Raw genomic sequence first — 27,634 nt, forward strand, 5'->3', positions numbered from 1 at the left:
CTTCACATTATTAGCCCAGTGATTCCTCATAATTCAGCCTCCGATTTTTCACCACAGCCCACTTCAATTATTCCTCAACATCCAGCTGCTGCCACGGTTAAGCTGAATTATTAAATGGAATTATGAAAGTATGATAATGACTGGGTTATCGCTGCTCACTCCCCCGGGATTGTATGTGTGTGTGTGTGTGTGTGTGTGTAAAATGTGTGTGTATCTTGTAGTTTTAATCCCTAAAATGCTCCACTCCTTATCTGTTTAACATACAGCCCAAAGGCTGAGCTTTTAACATCACAACCAGGCTGACGCGATACCACAGCTGATAGAGGCTGGTAATCTGTGTGTGTGTGTGTGTGAGTGTTATATGATATACACTATTTGTAATTGTGCACGTATTGCTGAGATTATTCTGTAAACCTACCTGTTCTTTTTCGTTGTTTGTGCATTTTTAAACCTAGAAATCTTGTGTGTTTGTGTGTGTTTGTGTGTGTGTATCCGTTTCAGTTACACCTGATTATTATTCTAATCTGGCTGACACCAGTGAGCCTGAGCACACTTTTCTAATCTCCTTGTACTTTTTGTTATCCCTTTATCATATTGGAGAATCCTGACAGAGAAAATCCTCACAGATACGAAGAGTTTCATGACAAACTGAAACATCCACTGTTATTATAAAGATACCTCTTATTTTAAAAAATACTCACTAAATACTGATTACTGAGAGACTCAGAGGGGCTTGTGGGAGCGAGGGCGATGAAGAAACATAACCTGACCTGTTTCTCCATCGGTCTTCTCCCAGTCATCAGACTCTTTATTTTATTTGTACAGCACTTCTCATACAAAATGAACACAAAGAGCTTTACACAATAAAAACCAATATCTCCCCCACCTTCCCACCCACCCATGCACAAAGTTACATTATAAATAATGAACTCAATAAAAACACACCAGAGGCAGGAAAAAGATTTAAAGAAATTTAGCACAGCAAAATAAGAGCAAGTTAATGTATTAAAAGGCAAATGGAGATAAAGGTAAAATAAAATAATAATAGAGATGAGATGATTTATTAAAGTGAGTAAGACCAGAATAAAATGTAGGGAAACAATCCAGAAAATAAAAGTAGAATAAAAGGATAAACCAACTAATAAAAAGACTAAAACATATAAATCGTTCATCAGTTGGGTTTGATATCAGATAAATTTGATTTGATAAATAATAAAAACAGATGCTCTGCTGGTGTTGGTCCAGTCTCAGCTGTTCTTCTCTCCTCAGAGCATCTGTTGTCTCTCTGCTGCAGTCAGTTCAGGAAGCAGAGGCGTAACTTTTCTGATTGTCTCCAACAGTTAAGCCTGGTCAGCACAGTGTTTATTACTGGTCTGAGATGTAATCTGAGCTGGGGCCGGCTGTTACACTGGCAGCTAGAGGGCGCTACTCTCAAACTGAAACTTCAGACAGACGGAGGAGGATGTCGGGACATTAGTGCGGCGTGCAGCCGTGTCTATCACAACTCCCTGGTTTTTTTTTGGTGTGTGTTTTTTTTTTTTTTTTTGCATTTGTTCTTTATCTGCCACACTTTAATCCTGCAGACGCCCTGCAGCACAGCACAGAGTGAGCATGTCACCGTGACAACCAGCTCTCCTCTTCCGCCGCTCTGCACATCATGTTGTCATGTGTGAGTGTTAACACGAGGCTGAAACAAGCAAGAGCAGCTGAGGCGCCGCGCCATCCGCTCACGCTGCGCTGAGCATCGCCGCCGCCGCCGCCGTGTCGGGCCTGTGTGTCTCTGTGCGTGTGTGAGTGTCAACACCGTGTTCTGATCCCGCAGCTCAAGACACTAGACATCCCATAATACCTTGTTATAATCCCTGGAGAGTTGCTATGACAACCATACGAGGCAGATCCCGAGGCAGATTGAAGCAGCTGTGAGATTGGAAGCGACAGCAGCAATGTGGGCCTCCCCTCACCTGCATGAGGGAAGGTGTGTTAGTGTGAGAGAGGGGGAGTGTGTGTGTGTGTGTGTGTGTGTGTGTGTGTGTATACATAAAATTAACACTTACTTAAAGCAACATTATGTAACCTTATCTCTGATATCCAGCCAGGAAACTTTGAAAATATCAAGAAATACAAACAGTTTGCTGTAGTATGTTACAGCGACATCACTTCCTGCTCCAGAAGCTGGGGATTATGGGTAACATACACCATCTGAAGCTCCAGTCAAGGGTTTTGTTTTCTGCATATGAAAACCACTTAACCACACAGGACTCAGAGCTCAACAGAATGAATTATCCACTCGTGGCTGCAGAGGGCGCTGCTGCACAGGAAAAATTACATTGCGTTGCTTTAAGGGATTTTTCAGGATGGTCACGTCGAGTCATGTCATACACAGTCTAGTCTATCTAATGAAGCCCCTTTAACGTGGTGGCAGACACACTGCAGTTCCTGTAACTTCTTCACAATAAATAAATGATAAGTATAGCCTAGCAGGTGCAGTAGTTACGATGGGAGCAGAGGAAGACGTCAGGTGACGTGGGAGGGATTATTTTGTCCCATTTCTGAACAAGTCTGAGATTCATACTTTTCCCCAGAACTCTGTGTCAAACAGGAAGTCAGTGTATATTTGTGTTTATTTAAAGTTCTGTGGTCGGCCATGTTGTCTCTGAACTATTCACACTGACGCTGTTTACACAGGAAGTGTTGTGTGTGTGTCACTCATGAGCAAAATCTGTGCCTTTCTCCTCCGTGTATATATATTATTCAAAGAGTGTTTCCAACATCACTGTGTGTGTGTGCGTGCGTGGTGTGGTGTGTGCGCGCACACGTGCACGCGCGGCCTTTTCAGTGGAGAAGGAAGGCCGACGTGTTGGCGGCAAATTGGCCTCATTAATCTCCCGCTTAATTGATTGTGAGAAGTTTGAGGATGACATTTTAAGAAAGCGTGGCGGACGGGGCGCGGTGTGATTGATTTGGCTAAAACGCAGCGCTAATGAATGCCAGCCAGTCACTTAGGTGGTAGAGACCAGACACTAATTTCAGAGAGATTAGGCCAGAGAGGTTGATAACGCTTAATGAAGAGAGAGACAGGGAGCAGTCATTAAACAGGATGTAAAGCTCCATGTGTGCTCTCCTGTGTGTGTGAGAGAGAGTAAATGTGAGAAGCTTGTATTTGTATGATCTTGATTAGTCGTCAATAAAGATCTGGGAGGGAGAAACATGGAGTCTGTGAGGGAGCTGAAACCTGGAGTTTGACTTACTTCTCGCTTTGGTTTAGTTTTAGCATCTTATCCACTGATCAGATCTGAAGTCAGAAATAACTTGACGTTTAGGAAATTATTCAGATTTATTTGAATTTGGATTTTATTAGTGGAGTCCTGGCCACGTTAGAGTGGAGGACGTTAAAGGAAAATGATGGTTCATTACACCTGTCGTCCTGTAACTATGAGGAACAGTAACATTGTGCTCGTGGCTTCGATCGTGTTATTTGATGCAGCAGCTCCTCCTCAGTTTGCCGACTCATACAACCAAAGCCTCGATCGTCCTCCACGATGGATGCAGATGCAGATGCAGATGCAGATGCAGACAGCTGTGGCCCTGCATGTGGACCTCAGACCCACACACACTTCTGTACATGCTGCAATCGAGTATTCCTGCACAGACAAGTTCAACAGTCGTGCTCGATGAGACTGGCTTTTATTGTAGATTTATGCAACTCTACTTTAAAACTCAACACAACCTGGTGTTTACACAGATTAGTTGTTACTCCTGTGGCTCAGGAGGGAGAGCAGGTCATCCACTAATCAGAGGGTCAAGAGTCGAAGTGTTCTAACACAAGATCCTGAACTCCAGCTGCCCCCACTGAGTGTATGTCGCATAAATAACACAGTATACCTCCAATGACCAAAGTCATTTAAACTGCTTTAGAAGGTACTGTAGCTGATGATTTGCTCCCTGGCCTGGGAAAGAACTCATGTTTGCAGCTTGAGTTACAGCAGACGCTTCCTGTTTTGGAAAGTTTAAGCAAATGAAACGGTTCATCATCCTCATCACTCGCTGAAACCCCAGGAACACAGACGCCACATGAAGAATTTAAAGATTGATCTTTGTTTTAAACGAGAAGATTCAGCATCTTTCGGTCTTTATGCTAAGCTAGGCTAAATGTCCGTGTCCTCAGCTGAGTCTGGATAAGACAGACTGTTTCTCGACGGTGTTCCAACAAAGCCAGCGGACTGCTGCGTTAAGTTGTGCAGGTCAGGAAGTTTAGTTGTTGCTGATGAAGTGAAAGTGTTGCAGTGTTTTTGGACTTTAAAGAGCAGATTGGTGTTTGGTGTTTTTAAAGACACCATGTGGTGTTTGAAGATGAAGAGGCGGCGGACAGACGGATACTAATTAAACAGAGAAGGTGGGGGTGGAATAAAGTAAACTGTGTGTGTTGGTCCAAAAAGTGTGAACAATTACAGGAGTGATTGATGAAGAGAAAGACGCTGTGTGTGTTGATGCTTTGGGAAAGTCAGACAGTGAACTGCAGGAAAGAGGAGGGAAGTGTGTGATTTTGTTTGTTTGTGTGTGTTTGTGTGTTTATAGCAGCCTGGCAGAGCACCTGGCAGGATGAGTGTCTGGGGGAGGGAGGGCCACACCTGTTAAAACACACACACACACACACAGATGAGGAGACGGGGAGGTAAGGAACTGAACAGAGGGAGCCATAAGAGGAGGTGGACAGACAGGTGGACAGGAAGATAAAAACAGACTTTATTTATCCCACTTGTGGGATATTCACTAAGGAAGACACAGACATTAGAGCTAAATCATAAAAAGATCGTTTCTACGATGCATCGCGATGCAGACATGGACGATTCTGCATCGACGCAGTGACACATCATCAGCGATTATTACTTCTGATTTTCTGTCCTCAGCTGATCAATAAAGTTCTAAAGTTCAAAATTAGCTCCTGTTACTGACGCATGAGACGTAGCGACGTTTCACAAATGCAGCTGCACAGGTGTTTGATACAACACACACACACACACACACCACAACACACACACACACACACACCACAGAGTCAGACTCACTACATGAGGTCATTTTGTCCTTATTTGTCCTCACGTCTGACGTTTGAAGGTCAAGACTTAGTTTGAGAGCAACGGTTAGAATTAGGTTTCAGAGAGTGTGTGTGTTAAAGTGCATGAACACACACACACACACACACACACACACACTCTCTCACTCAGTCAGAGTGATGGCAGCTGACATGCCCCGCCCTGCTTTAATAGATGGTTTATGGTAAGTACCTCCACTGTGTTGTTCAGATGCTCTCATCCATAACACACACACACACACACACACACACACACACACACACACACACATTACAGCATCACTCACTCATGACACAGACATGTTAAAACACACACACAACAACACACAGGTCTTTGACCACATTTGTCCAGTGCATTTAAACAGAGTGAAGATGTTTTCAGTGTTTAATTTTCAGTTTTCATCATGTTTCTAAAGCTGAAGGTGAAAATTAGCCACGTTCATAAAAAAAAGGATTTAATGAAAATAAAGTGACATTTTCTGCTTAAACTGAAAATCCTGCTTTGACCAGTCTTTGTTTAAATGAACACATGGTAATAACATGCAGGTAGAAATGAGTCCAAAGCTTGACTCTGACTGCGGATTTACACCCAAATATTAAGATGAAATATTTTCAATAGACAGCAGCCGTCTGCTGCTTTAATCCAAAAGAGCCAATCAGAGCCTGAAGCTGCTGCAGGTCACAGGTGACCTGATGAGTAAGGTGTGTTTGAATGTGGAGTGAACAGCAGCAGCAGCAGCGACCGTCCTGTCTGATTCGGAGTCCTTCACCTGCAGCTGTTTAACCGACGCCTTCGCTCTGCAGCGTGTAAAACAGATGTAAGGTGTCGCGTGTTGTCACGGCGATGAGGGGGAAATTAAAGACGACAGCGACGCCGCGCAGACATGACACCGTTTCCTGTCAGCCCCCCTGTCAATCAAGCTGTCAGCCAATGAGTGTCACCGTAGGTAAAAATTAGACATGGAGACGTGAGAGGACGCGGGGATGACAGGACAGATCTGCTGCCCTCGGTGCATTATGGGAATATTACTGTGGAGGTTTACAAACAGGAAGTGGAAGGATGTGTGTGAGGGGGAGACAGGTAGACAGACAGGTAGACAGACAGACGAGAAGTGAAGAAGTCACTGAAAGACACTCAGGTTTAAAGGACCAGTCCGCCTCTTTTCACTGATGCATTCAAGTAAGCTCCGACATCTAAGATTTAACAGTCGGCCGTTTTTTATTGTTTTGTTTTTGTCTGAAAAAGAAACATGAAATAATGAGTGGGTATAAACTGACATACATCACATCACATCCCTGTTTACCCTGAGCCGCTTCATGCACACCAGGTGGATCAGATAATTAGTGTGTGAAGGCGTCCGTCTCTTACACACCTGGCATTACAATGTGTTCTGTGTGATTGGATAGTGCGTGACCACATGACCGTACAGGTAGTATTAGGCAGTAAACAGCTCCTGTATATTCACACGTTCAGACCTTTACATACATGTTTAATCTTTACTGTAATCCTTCATATTTGAATGTGAAATATGTGTTGAAAATGTATATTGAAACATTGAAGTGTGAGTGCAGAGAGAAGAACAACGTCTTCATTTAGCTCAGATTATTTCTTCGTGTCAAACCTCCGCCCTCACACACAGGCACGTGTCAGACGACTGTATTTCAGATATATTTCACTCTGTCTGAGCATTGAACTCCAGGCCTTGAGATGAATTTTTAAGACCTGCATATTCAAAAGCGAGCACATTATCCCTGCACACACACACACACACACACACGCGGCGAGCTGTGGGTTTCAGGCGGGTTTCGCCAGCCTGCATGCCCAGATGACTCCAGAGGCCCGGCGTGACCCGGCGGCGGCGAGACTAAAGGTCACGGCGGTGAGCGTCGAGCCTCGCATCCTGATTACCCATAACCCCCCTCTCTGACTTCCTGTGAGGTCCGGCAGGTTCATTAGCAGTGGGAATAACTGCGGAGAGATGGATGGAGAGAAAGAGGAGGAGAGAGGGAGGGAGGAGGTCTGAACCAATAAACCAAGTGTCCAGAGAGTGAAAAGAAGAAAAGGAAGGAAAAGAGAGAAAAAAAGACGAGTGCAGGGTCTTATTATTTATGCAGTCAATAGGCCGAGGCTTGTCTGCATCTCTAATTGTTTGATTTTATAGGCGGGACGGGCTCTTTAAACAAACACGCTCTTATGCTAATGGCGGCGCGACGGTGCCCTCCTGACAGCGTCTGGTGAGAGGGTGGACTGAGGGATTATGGGAGGTTTTTTTCGGGGGGGGGGGGCAGGTGTCTGAAGCTGAATATCATTTGGATAATTAAAAATGACAGAGGAAGTGGTTCACACACACACACACACACACCACACACACTCAGCCACTTTGTCTTGACAGGTGGAGAGGGAGGAAGGGGGGGGGGGGGGGGGGGGGGTTATTCCTGATTGCTGTCAATCAAGTCGTCCTGTGGGAGGACCACGGAGGAAGGCACATCGCTGTGAACTTTGACCTCCTCCCTGGCCGACGTGATGCTGATGTGAGAGAGAGAGAGAGAGAGTTAACAACCTTGAGAGACGGACTGAATTTCAACAGGCTCAGCACGAGAGAGAGAGAATAAGAGAGAAAGAGGGGGAGAGTGGTGGACAGAGAGATGGAAGAACAGAGGACATAAAAGGATGCAGGGTGAGAGAGGCTAAAGTAAGCAGTATATTAGCTTAGCTTAACGCAGTCCCGTCCCTTTGTTGTTAGCTGTCAGAGTTAGCACGACACCCACACTGTCCCCGCTCTGCCTGAAGAAATATCATCCAGGTTTTGGGAAAAGGAGAAAAGCGAATACGTTAAAAAAAATCCACAGAACCAGCCTGAAAATGCTGGAAATCTACGACGACTGTGTGAGAGTTTAACACTGACACACACTGTCCACTACCACACAGACATACAGGGGAACACACTGCAGCACACTGCACTGTGCTGTATGACAACAACAGGCTGTGTGTACTGTCACTGTGTGTTTGTGTGTTAGCATGCTGCAGACACCACAAGCCCAAACTGCAGGACTGTGTGTGCTGACAGTGTTAACACATGTATGTACAGTGTGTGTATACAGTGTTCACTGTGAGCTGAGGTGTGTTTACTGACCGAGGAAACGTCCGTCTGTCGTGTTTCCATTGTGGACATACCTGAGTAACTGATTACTTGTGTTTGTATTCTGAATACATGGCTGTGTGTGTGTGTGTGTGTGTGTGTGTGTGTGTGTGAAAGAGAGAGAGATCAGAGGAAAGCCAAAGTGACAATTGAACAAACGGCGACAATGAAAAGACGATCAGATTAGATCTCTGTCCTTCTGTCGCTTTGTTCTGTGTGTGTGTGTCTGCCTGTTCCTGACTGCGTGTGTGTGCATATCGCTGTGTGTAATTGCATATTTATTGATGTGTGTTTCCCACGTTTGTTTGTTCCTGTGTGTGTGTGTGTTGAGCTGAACAGGGAGGTGGTCCTCCTCCCTCTCCAGATGCAGGATAGAGCGAATCCTCACCCCCTGCCAAATTAATCTGCTCACACACACATTCCCACACACACACACACACACACACACACACACACACACACACAGTGAAAGCGGATTCTGTAGAATAATTTCATTATAAGGTTGTGAGCATGTGGATTAATGGTTTTACTGTCACGGAGACGACAGGGGATTTTCTCTTTTCTTCTCTCTCTTTCTTTCTTTCTCCAAGATGCTTTTATTTTTTCGCGTCCTCTCCACTTCCTCTCTCCTCTTCTTCTCTGTCACCCTCATTCCCTCGTTTTCCTGCCATGTTGCTAATTTCTGCTGTTGAGTAAGCTAAGCCTCGTGGAGTTGTGTGTATGAGGTAAAAACAGTTTTATTGTGGAAGGAGGAAGGAGAATAGAGGAAGAGAGAAGGAAGAGAGGAAATTGAAAGTAAGGGGGAAAAAGAGTGGAGGGAGGAAGAAGAGAAGGAAAGGATGGGTGTGAGGTACGTAGAGGAGGAAGCGAGGAAAGGTGAGGAGAGGAGGAGGCGTTAGGGTTACATCGTCCTCTGTATGAGAGACACATAAAAAATTTAGGTTTGAAAAGTAACCGTGTTTCAGATGCAGTGGAGTAAAAGTAAGGAAGTAAAAACCCCTGCTTATTGACTCGATATTACATATGTGAACACACATTATACAATAGACTTATTAAGCTGCTCAGTGCATCAGATCAAAAATGTCTCGTTTAACAAAGAAGTTCTGATTTAAATCAAAAAAATATCAAAGAAGTAAAGAAGTGTGTGACGATAAAACCCAGAGAATCCTGAACAGAGTTCATGTCAGCAGGTCTGCAGAGGTGTGTGTGTGTGTGTGTGTGTGTGTGTGTGTGGTGTGTGTGTGTGTGGTGTGTGTGTGTGGCATGTCTCAGTCACCTGGCTCTGTCACCCTCCATAATCACTACAATCCAACAGAGAAATCTGCTCTAATCAAACAGGAAACGCCTCCATGATTTTGGCTCTTGTTCGCCCTCTGTCTCTCTCTCTCTCACCTCATTCATTCCTAATGTCGTTCTCTCCCTCATCCTTTCTTCCCCTCTCTCTTCCCATGTTTCACTCTCATTTTCAGTGTGTGTGTGTGTGTGTGTGTGTGTGTGTGTGTCTGTGTGTGTTGGGCTGTCAGTCAGGGAGGCGGCAGCAGCAGCAGCTGGCGGGGCCAGTCCCCAGAGGGATTGTGGGTAGGGAGGGGAAGGTTATGGCTTCACTCCCATCACCGATCTGTTGCCTGCGACTCTGTGTGTGAGTGTGTGTGAGTGTGAGATACAGTCCTGGTTCCAGTGCCGAGTGTAATGGGATCAAGATTGTTTTTGTTCACACACACTGATTTGGTTTTGTTTTAGTCTGGTTTCTGGTCTAGTCTGGTCCAGCTGGTCCAGGTTTGGTTCAGGTTTGGTTTTGTCCGGCCTGGTCTGACTCTGTTTGGTTTGTGTTTTTTGGTCTGGCTCAGTCTGGTTTCTTTTTGCTCTCCTCTGGTCTGGGTTCTGGTCTAGCTTGGTCCGACTGGTCCTAGTTTGGTTTGGTTTTTTGACTCATCTGGTCTCATCTGGTCTCATCTGGTCTGGCTTTGTTACTCTTTCAAACCAACACCTACATACAGCCACCTGAGGAGATTCCTCATTCATTCTTACAGTGTTTGTTTTGTCCTGCGAGGAGAACCAGACGGGTGGGGTTTACCGCACCGGGGAGCTCTCGGAGTCTCCTGCTGTCGGACTCTCCGCAGGCTTCACAGACAAACAGCTCGTATCCTCCAGGTGTCGGGATGCCCGCTGTAAACCGAGTCTCTTTAAATTTTTACCCCGAGAGTTTTTCGGCGTGTCAAACATAACCTCTCGCTCCGCCGTCGCCTCCGCTGCTGCTGGAGGTGTTTGTTTTCCACTCCAGTTCGTGCCTCAGCACTAAATCAGCTGGTTAGAGAAGAAGAGACGGGAAACTGAAGCAGCTTCCATGCAGCTGTTGTACCTGTGTGTGTGTGTGTCTTATTGTGATGTTACACTTGCATGCATACCTGTGATGTTGTGCGTGTATGTGCATTCAAACACGCCTGTGTACATGATTTTATGTTTGCATGTCCGCGTGTGTTGTAGAGGAAAAGCTGCAGAGACAAATGAAAATAACGTGAGAGCAGCAGGAGGAAAAGTAGAAATCGAACGAAAGAGGAGGATTTATTTGATTGGATGGGAGTTACATGTCCTAAAAATAAAAGAAGAAACATAAAGCAATGAGAAACAAGAGGACGAGAATCATAGTAATGAGATTTAGAAAAAAAGGAAATCATTTTCAATCTGGGAGCACTTTATCTGCAGAAAAATATACAGAGGAATCATTAATGGGGAGGAAACAGACAGAGCTGCTGCTTTCACTGCTGGTTTATGGATTAATAACTGGAACACACAGAGAGAAAAACACTCAACATCAATACAAGTGCATTTGTTAAACTGGAAAATGAGATCTGGATAAAAGAGACGAGAAGAGAGAAGGTCAAAAGGACACGGTCGTAGCTGCCGTCTGAACGTTAAAGCTGATCTGAGCGTGGCGGCGGTACAGCGTGTGTGTAATGAGAGTGAAAAGGTCAGGCTAATTAAAAATACACTGATTTGTCTTCTTTTAGAAAGTGAGATGTTGAGGTGGATATCAGTCTCATGTCTGTGTGTTAAACTTTCCCCTGCCAGTGTTTAAGTGGTAAGAGTCGAATGTCAGAACAGGCTTTATCTGATAACAGCTTGTGTATATGTCGTTACTGGGATATGAGGATTTGGTCACAGATCAGTGCAATATTCCTGCATTGAACAGGCTGTTTCAGAAAGGCCTCGGCCTCCTCTGTTTCTGTGGTTAACTCTGGTTGTTCCACTTAGCGCCATTTCCTACCTGGGGAAAGCTACCAGTAGCTACCAGGGAAAACAGAAGCTCTGTCCTCTTCCTGTTTTGCTGTTTTGCAAATCGAGCCTAGGGTATAGATATAGGATATAGGGAACCAATCTTAGCTAAGAGCTGGAGTCAGGAAGTGGTTAGCCTAGCTTAGCATTAAATACAGGAAGCAGGGGGCCAATCAGCTAGCATGGAGATACAGTATTTATCCACTGGAAACCTGAGAGTCACAGAAAATGGTTTATGACTGAAACACGTCTGGTGAAAAGGCTGTTGCCAGCTGAGGCCATTTTCCCTCTGTGTGTGTGTGTGTGTGTGTGTAGAGTCCATTGACCTTCCTTCATCTCCCTGTGAGCAGGACAAATATTTAAAATAGATGTCATGTCCTGGACCGCCTCCAACGTACTGTGTGTGTCTGTGTGTGTGTTTCAGTGGCTGATTCCCTCACTGCCTATTGCTGAAAACCAGAGCTTGTGCTTTCTTTTTCCTCCCATCATCCATTGTTGTTTCTCTCTCTCTCTCTCTCTCTCTCTCTCTCTCTCTCTCTCTCCCTCCCTCTCTCCGACAGCCACTAATAATAACGCATGAAGGCAGTCACACCAAATGAAGACAAATGCCGACGCTGCTTTGGAATCATAATCTCTCTCTCTCTCACTCTCTCTCTCTTCCTCCTCTTCCCCCTCCGTGCTCTCTCACCCTCGTTCTCGTCCTCCACCCTCTGTTCTCTCCATCGTCATCTCTCTGTTCAGCTGTGAAGCTGTAGGATGTCTCTATAGAAACCTACTGTTCAGAGTTCAGATATATGTGACTCAGTGCTGGAGATGTTCAGGCTCTTTCAATAGTGGCAAGATTAAATGATAAAAGGACGACCTGTCTGTCCGTCCATAACACAGCTGCATTACCTGGCTGTTTGCTAGTTTGATTTAGAAAAACCTGTTGTCTCATAATTCGTCTGATGCTTTAAGATGGACATCAACAACAACTGGAGTTTGTCCAGTCCAAAACCAAACAATCCCACCTTAAGGTGTGTTTGCTCACATCACATGATCTTCAGGCACTGTACATACAGAGCAGGGCTAGACCATACTCTTTATAATATTCACAAAGAGACACCCAGTAATAGAATTAATAGCAATAAGACTACCAATAAAACTAATACATTTTAAATTTAACATCAGCCGTTGAGCAGGATCGTAGGAGCAGCAGGAGGCACGACGTCACAGATCAGACTGTAGAGCTGCAGGAGGAGAGAGAAGACAAGAACCATAAACCTACAGGAGAGAATGATGAAGAGAGAGGACAGAGAGGGACAGGGAGGGAGGCACACAGCCTGGACACTAATGTGCTTGACAGTGTTTCAAAAGACAACTTGAACTTTGGAGGTCGACCTGGTTAAGGTTCGGGATAACGACTGGTCATGTTTATAGAAACCAGTGTTGACTGTTGGTAGGAGACAGTGAGGTGAAGGATTGTCTTGGTATTTAAAAGCCTGTAATTATTTCTAGATGACACAAAACAACATTTCTAAAAGGTCTTGTGTGAAAAACAGTGAGTGAAGCCTTTAAATTTCTCTCCTCTGTCAGAAGACGCAGATAAAGGCTGATATTTAAAGGAGTAACATTGTTCAAGATAAAATTAGGATTAACAAACCTCTTCATTAAACTGTAAAGTACTAATGATCATTTGCATGTATTTTGCGAATGATGAATAATGATTGCAGCGACTTCCAGCCGTTTCCTCCCATTCGAGGCGACGCTCTCTCTCCACATGCACCGCCATGATAACAAAACCATTTCCTCCACCACCACCACAAATTAAACAAATACACGGCTGAATGGTAATGTTCGCGCCATAACTGCGGGGATAATTGATTAAATGAGCATTGTAATTACATTTTCTCTTCCTAATATTGAAGATGTTATCAGTGTATCTTTTATCATTAAGTTAATCAGGAACTAAGACGACATTAAAGAGAATGAGCGAGCATGTGATTTAGCCTAAGAGAAGAGAGAGAGAGAGAGAGAGAGAGAGGCCCGCTGAGCGTTTTATCCAGTCTTTATTGTTTTTGAGCCCTTAAGCACATTTCTTATTTCTTCTAACTGTGTGTGTGTGTTAATTATGGTAGAGTAGCTGCATATGTGTACAGTATGTCCAAGCATGCAGTGCTAATGATGTGAGTGTTTCTGTCCATTGACAAGATCCCCACCTAGTGGTCAGACAGAGACATGACAATAAATCCTTTTGCCTTAATGGTGGTGTCCAGTTGCAGTAGATGTCATACTGGTTTGTCATTGCTTTATAGGAGCTGGTGTAAACAATGTTCTGCTGGGACACTTTGGGTCCTGACATTCATCACCCACCTAAACACTGTTCAGCACTCCCCAATGGCAGGGGCCTGTTTTTTTTAACCGTGAAGCAAAACTGCTTCATCCCAGTTTTTCACTGTTTGTTGGGATAATGAGAAGAGTCTCCTGGTGTTGTCTGTATGAGACATAAGCAGGATTGTTAATGCACAACTACTTCCTGTGGAGAAAGCCAGAGATATGTTTCCATTCAGACGAGACAAACCCAGTGTGTGGAGGAGAGGCATCTGCTGTGTGTCGTGTCTCTGCGTTTTGGAAGGGTACCCTAAGGTTAAACTGCAGAGAAGCAGCATCCATCTGGAGAGCATTAAAGAGATTTATCAATACTTCTGTCCTTGAATCATACAACATATCGTGTGAGTGTGTGTGAGAGAGAGTGTGTTTGATTGCCCACGCCCACTCGTTTGTCGTGAGGAAGTCACCACACCTCAGCTCCAGGTTGGAGGTCTGTCAAAGACTACATTAACCAACATATAAGAGTAGAATAGAAGTAGAATATCACGTTCAGCCATATCACAAAGGTCTTCATCCTCAGGGCGCCATGTTTACACGTCGAGGACATCGATGCTGGATTAAACAGTCAAGCATGCCGGTTTGTTCTTGTGAAAACCTGGAGTGGAGACCTTAACCAGGCTTCACCACTATCTCCACTTCCTGTGGCGGTCATTTCAAATTAAAAGCCCTCTGCAGGGTTGTGTAATTGCAACTTCATGACATTGCAGCACCAAGAATAATTTGCCTGTCACTACAAAATGTATACAGTGGATAAAGTTGGGATCTTGTTTACAGCTCAGTCATGAGATCCTACCGCACCGTGGACACTGTCAGTCCATTTTAACTCGCCATAACACGGTTAGTTTCCACTTTAGGGTTGAGTCACTCTGCCCTGCCTTGCTCCAGTGTAGCTCTGTCCTCCATTTTCATCAAGTCTCTAACTCCATCACAGTTAGTTTGTGGTTTGATCATTTTAAGACAAGTTGCTCCTGCAGTGCTCTGCGTGTTGTCAGCTGATATTTTTGACTGATGCATCAAATTGAGTTTTACGGGGCAGCCCTAATGGAGTCCATTTTGTCAGCGGGGTTAGTTTTTATTTCAACAGGAAAAAGTTACTTGAATAACTTAAAAAGTTTAAAATGGTAAGTTGAAAAAGAAAAATGGATCCCACTCAACCCCAATAAGAAGTCCAGCTCTACTTAGTACAGGAGGGAAATGGAGGAAAAGGAAGTAAAGAAGAGGTTGAAAGAGGAAAACAAGAATCAAGGGAGTGAGGAAAACGATGTGATTTAGAGAAGAAAGGATTCAACATAAAAAAAAGTGTCTGTGAAGAGTGAGAGCTTGTAGTCGCCACTGTTGTAGCACAAATCTGACATGATGTATTACACCTGAACAAGTGTTGTTCAGAGTCTCTGTGACAGATGTTTGACAGTTGAAAGCCGTGCTTCCAGGATTTGTTTTGCAGCCTTTTGATGAGTGCTGAAAGTCAGTGAGGGAGGTGGGAAATCAAAAGGATTCCTTCTTCCAGATTCCACATCATCCACAGCTTCGAGTTATAAATGTTATTGTCTCTTTATTGAGAGGAGTGTTCAAACATCTGCATTGTACAGCTGTGACTGCAGAGAGAGAGAGGGCTGTGGTCAGACCTGAACCTCCAGACTGACTGGATAGGGACCTCTAACACACACACACACACACACACACACACACACACACACACACACACACACACACACACACCTCTTGAGGGAATTAAAGTGATATTGAGCTCTGAGCAATAACTGGAAGAGTGGAATTATTACTCTAGGGCTGTCAGAGAGTGTGTGTGTGTGTGTGTGTGTGTGTGTGTGTGTGTGTGTGTGTGTGTGTGCTGGTCACCTGTCCACATGTCGATTGTTGCTTTTGATTAAAAAGGACGAGCGGCGACAGCTCCGAGTGTCTGCAATATCACACTGATGCTGTTACCTCTCTCTCCCTCTCTCCAACTGTCTGTCTCTCGTTCAAACATAATGTGTTTCTAACATGAATAACAATAAAAACACAGCCCCTCAACAAAATCTAAATTAAACTGACTGATCAGACACACCTGTTGGTGGCAGAATGACATCATCGTTTGTACCTTCAGAGACCATTAAACTCTTGGTAAATTAATCTCCTTAATGATTTGACAACAGTATAGTTAAAGATATCTCCAGGATTTTTTAACCTGGGTCTGACCACATTATGACAGGATTCCTACAGAGACAGAGCTTTTTATTAAAGAGTCAGATCCTTTAGTTTAATCAGAATCATCTCTATATATCTCTACCAGACTCCACTGACAAAAAGAGGGATTTAACCAGGAGCTGCTGGAATACCACTGCCTCCATCTGTTAGTGTGTCTGTGTTACTGTGTGACTTTCAGTGGTGGAAGAAGTAATCAGATACTTTACTGAAGTAAAAGTACCACACAGTAACACAGACACACTAACAGATGGAGGCAGTGGTATTCCAGCAGCTCCTGGTTAAATCCCTGTTTTTGTCAATGGAGTCTGGTAGTGATATATAGTGATGCTTCTGGTTAAACATAAGGAATCTTACCCTTAGTTTAGAAAATGAGTTATACAGAGTACAGTACGTTTTTTCCCTTCCTCTCTCTCTGCTTCTATGTACTGATCCTCTCTCTCTTTCCAGTATTGACATGTGTCGACCTTTCTGAACTCTCCTCTTCCCTCTACTCCTCCTCCCATCTCTCTCTGCTTCTCCTCTTCTCTCTGTCCAAACCTCCATCTTCCTTCCATCCTCTCTCTCCTTCTCCTTCCTCTTCCTCTCTTCCCTATATTGACACGTTGACCTTTCTGCACCTTCCTCTCCCTATTTTCCTCATCCTCCAATCTCTCTCTCTCTCTCTCTCTCTCTCTCTCTCTCTCTCTCTCTTGTCTAGGTCTCCTCACCTGACTCACTCCTCACCTCTTGGTCCAAGTCTGCCCCCCCCGCTCTCTCCATCCTCCCACCTTCTCTCTCTCTTGATGTGTTGCCATCCCAGATCGCTCTCCCTCTCCCCTCTCTCCCTTGAGCCCCCCCCCCCTTCTCCTCCTCCTCCTCCTCCTTCTCCTCCTGGCTATTGATTGGTTCATTTGATAGTTCTATCACCAATCAGCATGAAGTTGACCTTTTGGACTTGGCAATGATAGCAAGATGTTGTGTGTGTGTTTGTGTGAGTCAATTTGTGTGTGTGTGTGTGTGTGTGTTGACCTTTGCAGGCAGAATGTCAGCCTGACTCTTGATGCTGTTTGTCAGTACATTAGTTGGACAGGAAGCAGTTCAGCTCTGTAACAGGAAGTTCAGACTCCTCTTATGACTGACAGCGAGTGGAACCATGTGACCTGATTGGACCTCAGCGGCAAAGTTTTCATCCATCGGATTCGCAGAGTTCCTCTTTTTGTTTCTATCCCAGTATCAGGGCAACAAACAGACCTGGTACTTTTACTTCAGTAAAGTATCTGATTACTTCTTCCAGCCACTGAAAGTCCCACAGTAACACAGGACACACTAACAGATGGAGGCAGTGGTATTCCAGCAGCTCCTGTGTTCTGCTCTGTTTTTGTCAGTGGAGTCTGGTAGAGATATATAGAGATGTTTCTGGATTTTCTTCTTTAATAAAAAGCTCTGTCTCTGTAGGAATCTTATCCATGTTGTTGTCAGACACTTCATAGATAACAATAATAACTTTTGTAGACTTGAGGCAGATATTTTCTCTTTACTTGGGACATATAAGTAATTTGAGAGAACTTATGGCATTCACTAATTTTCTTGTAGGTATGTAGAAAAGTCACAAGTGGTCCAGTCCTCTCTTATGAGTTGACTGAATTTCAGACTTTACAAAATCAAAATACAGAGAAGTTCAACACCACTTATTTTTCTGATTTAATTGTCTTCCTGTGTCTGTCATCTGCTGCGTGGTCTGTAGGTCTGCTACTTCCTCCTGCCTCTTGCAGACTTCTTGTTCTGCTGGGATTCAATCAGTCTCATGCCGCTGCGTTTGATCTCATCGCGCGATGGAGAGCACTCTTCTTCGTCGTCGCTCAGCTGGGGAGTTTCTGTAGGAGTGGTTGGTCTCTTGTTGTTCCTCAGCTCCACTGTATTGAACTTTTCCAGCACACTGTAAACGCTCTCTTGGTCCAGACCGCTAACCGCTGACTGCTGTTTCTGCGCTCTTTGAGCTCTTTGCAGTAACGTTGGTAGACGGGCGCTGATGTCCGTCAGTTTGTCTATGCTGTCAGTACACTTTGTGCTGGGTAACCCCTCCACGGGCACACAGCTCATCCTGAAGTACAGGTTGTTGATCCCCTGCTCAACAGCATCCAACAGATCCTGAGACTGCTTCAGCTCGGCCTGCAGTCGTTTAACACGCTTCACCTCTGGGTTCAACTTTGCCTGCGCTTGTTCCTTCAGCTTGTCAAACCTTGCAACTGCAGGTTTCTCACTGAACTTGAGTTCGGCGAACTGGAGCTCCAGATCAGCCAGGATTTTGGTCTCATGCTCAATCAGGTCCTCATACTGGGTTATCTCCGCGAGCAGCTGCTCCTTGGTGGCTCGCTGTGACACCACCTTGCTAACCAGCTCCTGGATGTCAGCACAGGCCAGAACCTCTCTCAGAGCCTCCATATCCTCCACCACCTTCATGTCAGACTCTGAAGCACCACAGATGTCATGATGATGATCTTTGACAGGAGCTGAGCGCTCTTCTTCTTCTTCCAATCCGAGTATCTCAGCCTCCTTCAGCCTGCTCTGTGCTGTCGGGCTAAGACGCCCGAATATTTCCGTTTTCTTTTTCAGCTCCTTTTCTTCTGCGCTCAGTTCGCACAGCTCACTGTCCATTTCTCTTCTCTTCTCCATCATCTCATATTCCATCTGAACCATCATGCCCAGTGAGCTGTCTGTGGCAGCTGCTGCCAACTGGAACATTTTGGTAGCTTTGTCCACCTCCGCCTGTCCAACGGCAACTGCGTGCTCTTTCTGGTCCAGGACTTGTTTTATACCACGGACCTCCTCCTGCAGGTTCTCGAGGATGTGGCGATAGGCCGTCTGGATTTTCTTTGCCTGTGTGATCTTCATCTTCATCTTTTCTCGGTCGTTCTCCAGCTGTCGTATACGCTGCTTCAGTGCGTCTTCACTGCCGTAGGTTGTAGGCTGAAGGTTCATCACTTTCAGTGTCTCCTGCAGCTCCTTCAACTTTGCTTCTTTTTCCTTCACAGCAAGTGTTAGTTTGTTGTGTTCATTGATCAGCAGGTGCCTCCTCTGCTTCTCTTGTTCAATTATTTTCTCTGGAGGCAGTCCAAGCTTGGAGAAAGGCTTCTGTCTTGCTGTACGTTTGTCTTGGCTGCCCAGGACCTGTTTTGCTGCACTGTCCTGTGCTTCAGTTTTGACTCGACACTGAGCTGGAGTTCTAGCTTTTTTCATCTTTGTAGTGGAATTAAAATCCATTTTCTATTTGTAGCTAACCATTGTAACTAACAGGCTGTTAGTTCACCTTAGTTAAGATATTTTTTTATTCAGATGTGCTCAGGGTTTTAAGAGCTCTCTTTTCAAATGATTCAATTTCAAACAACTCACTGACCCTCGGTTACTGTTGCTATGCGTGTCGAGCTTTCCATTCTACTTTTGTGCCGTGGCAGCTCATACAGTTCAGTTGCGTTGAGATATTCATGCAAGTTACTGGTCCCTTTGATTACCTCCCATTTTGGACATGAACTGCTTTGCTTTTGTTAGATGTTTTTTACCATTTAACTTTTCATAAAACAATTGATTTTCTATCATGGTGCTTTTTATAGCATCAAATAACTAATTAAAACCAAACTTATTAGTAAAACAAACATTAAACATACATCAGTGTGATTAGAACTACTTTTTGTGGAGCTGTCATTTTGTTCATCTTTCACAAGTCACAGCTCTGAGATATATTCTAGCCAGCAGAACATCAACCTCTGTGGTATGAATTTATTCTGTCTGGTAACATTTTTGTGAATCAAACATGCCACAAAATGAGCAGAAAAATGTAGCGCTATAGGCGTCAGTTATGCTTAAGATCAAATCAACAAAGATATTTTTAAGATAACAGTGTGAATATTAGTTGTAAATAGGTAAAATCTATGTAAAATAAAAAGAAATAAATCAAAATATATTTCAAACATCCCCCTGAATCAGTGAGAAAAGAGGCTGAACTTCCTGCATCGTGTGCCTGACCTAAATAAGCTGAATATCTATATTTATAAAACATTATTGTCAGTTGGCAGACGTCCAGCAGAGCAGCCTGGTTTGCAAAAAAACAGAAGCAGGTGATGAAAATAAAACCAGGCAAATATTGTGTTTAGTGGAGCTGAGGGACAGAGGTTTTATTGTCCCTGTGCAGCTGAGGATCTGCTGCTCCAGTTGTTCCAGTTGTTGTTAATGTGTGAACTGGGAGCAAACTGGGAACCAGATGAGTGAACTGTGCCTTTAAAACCCAGAGGGTGAGACTGTAAAGAGCCATATGCTGGATGGGAAACACACACACAGACACACACACTCTAACAAACACAAATACACTGCAGTCCATTTTTTAGTTATGTTTATGATTTCATGTTTACACCTCGTGGCTTGTTTGCAGCTTGAAGAACAAACTCTAACATGATCGCACCTTTTTCACGACTTCATTAATTCAAATAATATTAAATCTTTCTGCTGATCATGAGCTGCCTATAAACTGATCTTTCAGTCTTTACAGGCAACGTATTTAAACAGAGGTTACAATATTTATGCATTTGGTATGTGTGTTACAGTGCAGTTGCTGGTTAGGTTTAGGCTAGGTCAGGGTTACACAACAAAAGTACTTTGGTATGCAAAAGATCCTACTTTTGGTTAAATGTCCATAAGTAATGACATCGTCTCTCATGCTTCAAGTCACTTTTGGTGTTTTCAACTGAGTGCTAACACCAGGAAGTAAGTTAGCATGTTAGCATGTTAGCTCTTCCTGTTCCTCGTCCAGAGTCAGTGTGTTTCTGGTTAAATGTCTGAAATAAGGTCTGTGGTTTTAACACAAGCTCAAGACATTTTCAGGTTTTATTCTCCGACATAAAATGGGTCAGTAAATCCCCCACTCCTGATGTTTGAAGCTTTTACGTGTCTTAAAAAAGGCGGTTGCTAACGAGTGTCTAAATGAGACTACAGAGGTTGTCGGGGACGTTAACATGAAAACCCATCTACTCACCAGTCCAGTCATGTGACCGTGGTGTAGTTGGTTTATAGCCTAACATTAGCTTCTTACTTCAAACATCAGAACAGTGGTGTTCATCTGTGAAGATGATCTGATCAACTAAACCTGAAGGATCAGAAACTTTAGCTGCTCACTGTTTATTTTCTGGAATAATCCAAAACACTATGAAAAATCCCACTGGCTTTTTGTGGAGGAACCAGGCTGATGCTAACTTCAGGTTGGACTACAGAAACACATCATCACTGTGGGACTCTACTCAACCATGAACATTTTGTCATGAAGTTAAAAAGCAGTCTGGGTGGTTTTAATTTTCCCTCCAAACGTATTTTAAATATAATTTCTATGAGGCAGGTTTGTTTCTCAGTGTTAAAGCTGTTAAAGCAGCATGTTAATGTTCCTGCTGTTTGGATGATGTGTTCAAGAGTCATATTTGGGTGAATGTCCACATAATTTAGACCATATAGTGTTTTCTCTAATACTCTTTGTTTCTCCTCTTCTCCCTGTATCCCTCTCTTTTCCCCACTGAGCTCCTCCCTTTCTCTCTATTCCTTCTTTAATCATTTTCCCCTCCTTCTCTCCCTCGCTCTTTGTTTCATGATTTCTTTATTTGTCGTTTTCCTATACATCACCCTCTCCCCTATTTTTCTGTCCTTTTTACAATTCATTTGTTCTCTCCCTCCCTCCCTCTCTCTGACACACACACACACACACACACACACACACGAACACATACACAAATGCACAGTCTGTTTTTCCATTTGTCATTAAGAGGCAGAGAGCTAGACAGTAACATTTAAACCGCCCGTTCTGAATGGTTAAAAGATGGCCTTTTCTGTTGTGTGTGTTGTGTATACGTGTGCGTGCGTGTGTGTGTGTGTGTGTGTGTGTGTGTGTGTGTGAGGGCGATCGATGCAGTAATCTGCAGGAGGTGGGAAGCAGAGGGAGCGAGCCATTCAGCAGCACTCACTAATCAATTGCAATTCTTTCTTTTATTGTCTGAACGCCCAGATTTAGACATTTGTGTGTGTGTGTGTGTGTGTGTGTGTGTGTGTGTGTGTGGTTTATGTGTGTGGTTGTGTGTTGTTAATTCTTTCTTTTACTGTCTGTGACCTAACATTTAGGTCTGTGTGGTAGCGTATATCTGCCTCTCTACTCTTTATAGATTTCCTCAAGTGTTTGTGCTCAGGTCTGTGTGTGTGTGTGTGTGTGTGTGTGTGTGTGTGTGTGTGCATATAAAGTTTGTCCTGAAGGAGGCGCTACAGGAAAGGTCATGGGGGTTATTAAAATCTAAAAGTTAAATAAATGTGATTGACTTGAATTTTGTGATCCTTAACTCTGGGTCCGAGTTTCAAGTCCACAGCTCTGAACTCAGCAGATTCATAGCCACCATGATTATCCACCAGGACGTCCCACAATCATAGCATTTATACAGAAAACAGGGGCATCGTGCAACCAGCACTTTGGTTGATGGTTCATTTTGGATCAGGTCAGATTAGACTGAAGTTAAAAAAAGACAGACCCATAAAGACCTACACTTATCAAAGAAGGTGCAGATTCAGAGGTAGTTTTATTACTTGGTAAAAGTCAGGGTTTATCTCACAGTTTAGGTTCGTTTACTGATGAATTTTTATTTTTTATTGAAAACTTACCAAACAACCTGAAATCCATTCCAAAATTATCCCAAAAAGAAATTCAGTCTTGATTCTGTATAAATAAAAATTGATTAAAAAAAAGAATAATCATTGGTTAAAAATGAGTTTTAAGTTTTCTGACATTTCATGACATTAGCTCTGGCTTTTCTAAATTTTCAGACATTCCACATATCAAATTATTAATGGACTAATCAGAGGATTAAAATCAGAATAAACATATTTGTTTGTTGCAGCTTTGTGTGTAACGATCACTGTTTATTAATCTATTTCAAATCCCTTTAAAAGCCTTTGATCGTGTGATAATGCTTCATAGGTGCATTAGTCTTGGTTTAGGTGAAAACTTTTCTCGTGGTTGTTTTGTTCAGTAGCTTCAGTTTCACTGCAGTGAATCAGTCTGTGTCCTCAGACAGTTACATTCTGCTTAATAGAACAAAACATTTCATTATGACAGAGGACTGAGAGACAGGAGGCACAAACACACACTGACACACACACTAACCTCCCACCTCAGTCACCGCACACACACACACACACATCAACACAACCCGTCCACACACAGAATAAAATAAATAAATGTACAATCAAAATTGCAATTACCTGCAGAATTTGTGAAGGGTAAACAAATCTGTGCCCCCCCCACCACAAACACACACACATTCCCCTACTCACTCCCTCGCTCACACACACACACACACACACACACACACACACAATGCAGAGTGGCGTTAGCGTTCTAGTTAGCATGCTGAAATGAATACAGTTAGATCCAAAGCAATTTCCTTTTATTTATCTTAGCAGCCGCGCATAAATAAAGGCAAGGGCATCCAGGCAATTAGCATAATTACTATGAGGCGGTCAGACCCTCTGTGATTTCATAAAGAGACACACACACACACACACACACACACGCAGGCTGCTGCCACAGGGTGTGTGTGTGAGAGGAAAAGAGATAGAGACAATGACTGAGAGTGTGTGTGAGTATGTTGCTGTTTTCTTAAGGTGTGTTTCTGTTTGTATTGTTACTTCATTTTCTGCATGTGTGTGTGTGTGTGTGTGTCCTTGGTCTGTCTGCACACACACACACACACACACACACACACTATGCAAGTCACATGTGCTAACCACACATGACACACACACACACAATCTAAAGTCCCAGTGTGTCTGTATGTGTTATTAATATGCAAATACAAGTGGAAAACAACAAAGGGCATGAAAAACCAAATCCCCACCAAACAGGCTGAGGTCAGCTCGTACTGGGTCGACTGGTTTCTTCTGTTTTTATTGCGATTTTCTTAGGGCCTGTTCTCAGGAATATTTTCATGTGTCTAATGTGAACTTAAGAGGCGTTGGCTGCAGGATGACTGTGCGCCGGACATGAGGCCTGGTTCAGCCTCAGATTTGGCTCAGGTGTAGTTTGAACTGGTCTCAGGTCTGGTTGAGATGATCAAGCTCAGCTGTGGTTTGGATCAGGGACAGGCACAGATTGGGGCTCACATCAGGTGTGATTCAGGCTCAGGTCGAGCTCGGATCGATGTCAGGTTGAATGAAGTTTATGTTGACAGATGCTAGAACACAGAAATGATTTACTACAGAATACACACATTCTTAAACACAGAGGCAGTAATCCAACACTGTGACAGCAACCACGAGTTAACCTGCTCATAACGAAATGAAAAGTAGACATGAGAGGCAGAGAATGCAGCTGCAGGTTTATCGGAGGTAAACTGGGGTTGTTTTTAAAGGTGTTTCTCCTGCAGAAAATGTCAGTTATTGGGGCTTGAATGTTGTTTTCTGAGTGTTACACCAACCTTTGTGCTTCTTACAACCTTTCACTGACCTTTCGAGACACCGCCGACCTTGTACATAATTCCTGCTGTAAACCAAAAGAGGCAGAAGGAAGAAAAAAACAAACATGCAGCAGAAAACAATGTGTGGTGCAAGCTCTGGTTGGAGTCGCTGCTCTAATAATCTGAGGCCTGTTTAACCTCTGGGAGGCAACCTGGGACTTAATGAAGCAGTCAGCAAGGTTATGTTTGTTTACAGCACAACCACGTCTGTGTGTGTGAGAAAGACAGTGTTTACATCAGCGTCATATCAGCATAATTTACACACACATATTTCGCTCCCACCTTTCAACTCGCTTTCCAAGTCTAATTAATCCGTTTTAATCCCTCTGAATCGGGCAGATTTGCTTCCCTTCACCTGGAGCTGCTCGTCGCTAAACCTGGACCTCAATCAGACGAGATGATAAAACTGTAAAGAGAAAAACACAGGTTGTGATTATCTCCACATCTCAGCCTTTTTCCACTGTCTGTTGTGTTACTCTTAAAGGGGCATGAAGTAATCCATGACCCACAGAGGCTTAGTGGTTGTGTCGCAATATTCCAAGAAACAGCCTCCGTCAGAGAAAGCATGGAATAAATACTGGAAATATAAAAAATAAAATAAAATAATGTCTCCTGAAAAGATGCTTCTCCTATCAACAGATTCCTATAAATTTAGGTTTAATACCTCACCATGATTTGTTATAATATTGTCTGGTGGCTTTTCACTTCTTTTATTTTGGTATTCCCCTCCTCCTTGTGTCCTTTGTGGGGTTTTTTTTTTTTTTTTTTGTTACTTCCTGTTTTATTTTGTAGTTGCTTTTCTTGGTTTGTCTTTGTACATTTACTTCCTGTCTTTGTCCTGTTCCATCCTTTTTTCATCCCTCACCTGTTTCTTGTCTGTAATCGTCCCTGGTGTGTGACTGTAACCTGTGCCATCGTTATTAGACGATCAGCAGTATCTGCTTCCTCTGTGAGTGGTCCTGATGTTTTAGTTCATCAGTGTAAGTGCAACAAAATCCACCGTTAATAATACGAGATAATATGAGAGCTTCAGCTCACTGTCCAGGGAAACACAAAGGAGAAATGTAAACTAAAATATCAGTAACTTTTAGGATAGAGACTGGATGTTTGATTATGTTCCTTTAAAAGGTTACAACAAAGCTATGGAGCTGAATATGTTTTTCTCCTGTAAGCTAAGAGTGAAATAAATGACAGTAAAGATCGTGACAGGATGGCAGCAGGAAGTAACCAGGATCCAGGTCTAAGGTGTGTTCATAGCCCACCGTCCACTGGAATGTTCTGGTGCGTTTCCTTTCCCATGCAAATAATCTGGGAGTCACTATCACGTCAGCTGAGATTATAGCATCCGAGGTGTAACCTTTGATGCTAAGCTAGTTAGCATTAGTGATGTGCTTAAATGTCACCTGAGGATAATTGACTTGTTAGAGGACAAAGGCAGTGAGATGGTGTGAAGGACGACGACATGAAGAGCAGCAATCAGGACCAGAACCCAGCACCACACACTGATACATACCAACACACACATAACAAATACATACATGTATAACACACACACACACACACACATGAATGAGTCAGGGTGTGTGTTAATGAGGAACCCAGCATGGATGGACATTGATGAGGCTCATTGACGATTAACATCTCATTAGCATCTCATCAGCTGAGAGGGCAGACTAAACGGACACAGGCAGGGAGCAGCTGTGACACACACACACACACACACACACTTATATCATCCTAAGTGTCAGTTTGACTAGTCAGACACGAGAGGTTAAAGGTCAACACCAAACAGCACTGTCTGTTTAAAATGTTTGACATATGACAAGAAGAGAGAGAAGTCGGATGCTGTTCTGAATTCCTCCAAACATCCAAACCAAAGGATCCAATTTAGACGACTGTTACACATTTTTCAGTCTCACCAGGTATTATTTAAACTGTCAAATTCAAAACACAGGGGCTTTATTCTCCTCTCATCTCTTTTTGATTTATGTCAGTGTGTCACAGAGCGTGCACACACAGCCAGTCAGCATTGTTTATCTACAGAAAAATCTTTATATGAATGGGTTTTTCCAACCTGCCATACATCCCGCCTACTCTCTCTCCACAGACACAGGCACACAATTAATGTTAATAAGAGAGTCATACATACAGAGGATATTCAGTGTCAGGATATAACACACACACACACACACAGAGAGAGAGAGAGAGAAAACACAGACCTGGTGTATCAGCAGCAACAGTAGGGAACCACATGTAATTAACCTGACTGACCTCTGGAGTATTAACGCCTGTGTGTGTGAATCAGTGTATTGTGCTCCAGGAGTCGAGTGTTCTGCCATGATCTTCACATAACGACAGCATTAGACACACTCAGGCCTGGCTGTGTGTGTGTGTGTGTGTGTGTGTGTGTGTGTGTGTGTGTGTGTGTGTGAGATTTGCGACTGAAGTCGAGTGTTCCGCCGTGATCTTCACATAAATACACCATTAGACACACTCAGATGTCTTTGTGTGTGTGTGTGTGTGTGTGTGTGTGTGTGTGTGTGTGTGTGTGTGAGACTCACCTTTCCACGTATGTGATGTTTATTCTCAGCTTGTTGTTTTTTGCTGTGTCACAGTGTCCCAGTATAACACTGTGTGTTATTGGACACTGTCAATGAAAATCCTGTTTCCAGGGTTGTAAAGTGGCGGTAAATGTCCAGAAACTTTCCACAGGAAGTTAAGATGGGGAATTTTGGAAATATTGAATTAGAGATTAGAAATTTGAGGTGATTTATACAAACTGTGTCGTATACAAACATAAATATAAACAGTCTGGGTAACACTTCATGTCAGGCTGCACTTATTCACCATTAACTAGCTGCTTATTAGCAGACATATTGGCTCTTTATGAGTTATTATAAAGCACTTATTAATCTTTATTCTTCATGATCATATTCTACAGCTACCAGTCCATTAACTAAGAGTTTTCCCCCAATAACCTCCTAATTACGGCTTATTGAAAGTAAGTAAGGAAGTCGTTGTACATGAATTATGAACTTAATATG

The 27,634-nt window shown here is 43.4% G+C and overlaps 1 protein-coding gene across 1 annotated transcript in view; it reads left to right on the forward strand.

Moving 5' to 3' along the window:
• Positions 1-27,634, forward strand: part of LOC108901617 (neuronal PAS domain-containing protein 3) — a 238,661-nt gene that overhangs the window by 133,160 nt on the left and 77,867 nt on the right. The gene's annotated exons all lie outside the window — the stretch shown is intronic.

Source organism: Lates calcarifer, linkage group LG19, assembly GCF_001640805.2.
Source record: "Lates calcarifer isolate ASB-BC8 linkage group LG19, TLL_Latcal_v3, whole genome shotgun sequence".
NCBI lineage: Eukaryota > Metazoa > Chordata > Actinopteri > Centropomidae > Lates > Lates calcarifer.